The sequence below is a fragment of the Macaca fascicularis genome, chromosome 2 (assembly GCF_037993035.2).
Source record: "Macaca fascicularis isolate 582-1 chromosome 2, T2T-MFA8v1.1".
In the NCBI taxonomy this organism is placed as follows: Eukaryota; Metazoa; Chordata; class Mammalia; order Primates; family Cercopithecidae; genus Macaca; species Macaca fascicularis.
In genome coordinates, this window is record NC_088376.1 from 42,521,650 (window position 1) to 42,524,449 (window position 2,800).

The window sequence follows — 2,800 nt, forward strand, 5'->3', positions numbered from 1 at the left end:
AGCTACTCTGTTAGTCTCAGCCTGAAGTTTTTTGGTTAAGTTGCCATTCTTCTCTTGAAGGCAGCTTTGCTAATGGCATGGAAAGCCCAGATTGTCTGCGAAGACTGTGTGTCAATCTGGATCTCAGACCAAAAGGTGGTAATTGGCTGCATTCCCCCCAAGCATTCCTTCTGTCAGTCTTTGTTGCTTCGTGCTTTGCCCAGATGGCACCTGAGCCTCAAGCCTCCAGTTGTGGCTGCGGTTGGCTAGAACTCAGTGGCCCTTGAGAGGAGGAGAACAGGCTGAATGCTTCCTTCCATGTGGTCCTGTAATGGCTTCGATCCATGCATTAATTGGCCTGCCTTTCCTTGGGCAGCTCCAGAGCCCATGACTGGGACTGATTCTGACAGCCTGCCCCATCAGAGAGCATGCTGCTGAAATACACCCTAGAGGGGGAGATAACTTTCCCAAGATTGTTTTCAGAAAGGACAAGAGAAATTTCACATGAATGCTTGGTCAACACTTTCCTATTTTTTTTTCTTCCAAGAAGAGGAAGTATGAAGTGTATTAGTAACTGCTTATACATTTGAATTTTTACATATATTGAGTCAGCCACCTTAGGTTAAGTTACACTGTGGTAACAAGCAACCTCCACATCTCAATGGCTTAGAAAAATGAATGTCTATATCTTGCCCAGGCCACATTTCTATCATGTGCCAACTGTGACTTTGCTCACTCCGTATGATCTTCTTGGAGACATTGCCTTATGGCAGAGGGAAGAAAGGGACGTGGAAAACTGTAGCTTGCTCCTATCACTTTTGTGCAGAAGTGACATGTCATTTTCCTCTACGTTTTATAAGCAAGTCATACGCCACTTTTAGGTTCAATAGGCTAAGCATGTATAGTCCCCCTGCCAACACAGGTCACAGGGCCAAGTCTGATGTCAATGGGGTGAGAAAGTAGTATCCCCTCCCAGGGAAAGCTAATGTTTTGAATCATAATGTACTGAAGCACTTACATTTACAATGAGGAGTCAGGCGAGGAAATTCAGATGATCTAGTGAGCTTTCAGATATGTGCACGGCTCTGCACCTGCAGATGAAGTAGAGGACAGGCATCTCCACAAGCAGCGTTATTTAATGGCTCAGGGTCTAAGGTCTAGTTTGATTTCCACCCCTGCTTGTGTAACCTTGAGTAAATTGCCTAATCTTTCTGAACCTCTAAATGGGCATATTAATATCTCCCTATTAGGGCTATTGTGAAGATTAAGTCAGAGATCTAGCAGGAGCATAATACATTGGAGATTTTATTATGATAAAGTAGTTCATGCTTGCTGTGGACAATTTGGAAAATTCAGAAAAATAGGAAGAAATAAATAACACTAAACAGTTTCTTGCCACCCAAAGACAGCCAGTGCTAAAACTTTGGCATATTTCCTTCAAAAGATAAAACCATGCTATTTTTAAAGCTGCAGCTGTTTCTGCATTTGGGCAGAAGGACAAGGAAAACATTTGTTTGGGAAGACACCTTAATGGGCTTATTAGCTCCCCTCCCTTGCTCTCCTTAGCTAGTCTGGATGGGAAACTTTGAAACAGAAGTTTTCTAAATTGTCTGTATCAAATCACACAGAAGTTTTTTAGTGCTTTGTTGACAGCAGAGAAGAAGGAAGGTTCCATTGTTGGGATCCTAGAAATTGGAAAAGAAAAGATGTGAACATGGTGGGAAGCCTAAGAGATTGTCTAAAATAGAGTTACACATACGGAGAAAGTGAGGGATATAGAGAGAGGGGGGCTGGCAGAGATAAAGACAGAGAGGGATGGAGAGGAAGGCACACAGGACACTCCAATGGCAGAGAGAACCAGGAATGTGCGTATGTGCTCATGTATATGCATGCACACACACACAGACACACACATGCACACAACACACACACGTACAACACATACACACACACACACACACACGGCAGAATAGGAAACTCTGAACACCAGACCTAACCTGCTTCCTCAGTAACGATGCAGTAGGCAAATCTTGCCTGGGCCCATCATGTCCAATCAACTTCAGAGACAGAAGCTGGATTTTTGGTTCCCAGTGTTTTCTTGCCATGTGCTGCAGTCTCCACTTTATTGTCCTCAACATTTTAGGACAAAGGCTGTTTCACAAAACAGCCTCATGTTGTTGCTGCCATGGGGAATGCAGGAGACGGTCCTTGTCCTGAGAAGGATTCAGTGGCTTAGAGAGAAGAGCAGGGCACAAAAGGTCGGTGCTGAGATCTCTCAAGGGGATTGACAGCTGAGCCAAGAGGAGGGGCTGGAATAAGAGGTGAGCGGCTGCCCCTGGAAAAAGGAAATCTCCTTTTCTCAGGGTGTCCTTTAAATATCAAGGAGATGCTTTGAATTTCTGCCTTTCTGTGAAGTTAGGGGTTGAGTGATTATATTGAGATATTAAAGACATCTGTTAATTGATATATATATATAAAAAATATAGAACACCATAATATATGTGTGTGTATATATGTACACTTAACACAGTTGAAATCATACTGTCCACACATTGTATATCTTGCTTTTTCTTCTAAGTATTATATTTCAAACATTCTCCCATGTCATTAAAGACTCTCCGTAAACATCAGTTGAGGGCTTTTATCTTTTAACAGCCCTTGAATTGCCCTCCCTCTGCCTCCGCATCCCCAGACCTCCCCGTTCCTACCGCCCACCTGCATTGCTTTATAAATTTCTCGTGGCTGAGCTGAAGGAGGGGCCTCTGACAAAGTCTTCAGTGGGCTCAATTCTGGAAAACATGGACTGAGTCATGTGACAGTG

General features: G+C 43.5%; 1 long non-coding RNA gene across 1 annotated transcript; it reads right to left on the bottom strand.

Moving 5' to 3' along the window:
* Nucleotides 1-1,268: 1,268 nt before the first annotated feature.
* Nucleotides 1,269-2,205, bottom strand: LOC135969496 (uncharacterized). Its single transcript, XR_010584757.1, has 2 exons — nt 1,977-2,205; nt 1,269-1,664 (listed from the first exon to the last, which is right to left on the bottom strand). It is a non-coding gene; the product is annotated as an uncharacterized lncRNA (long non-coding RNA).
* Between the last annotated feature and the right edge of the window lie 595 nt (nt 2,206-2,800).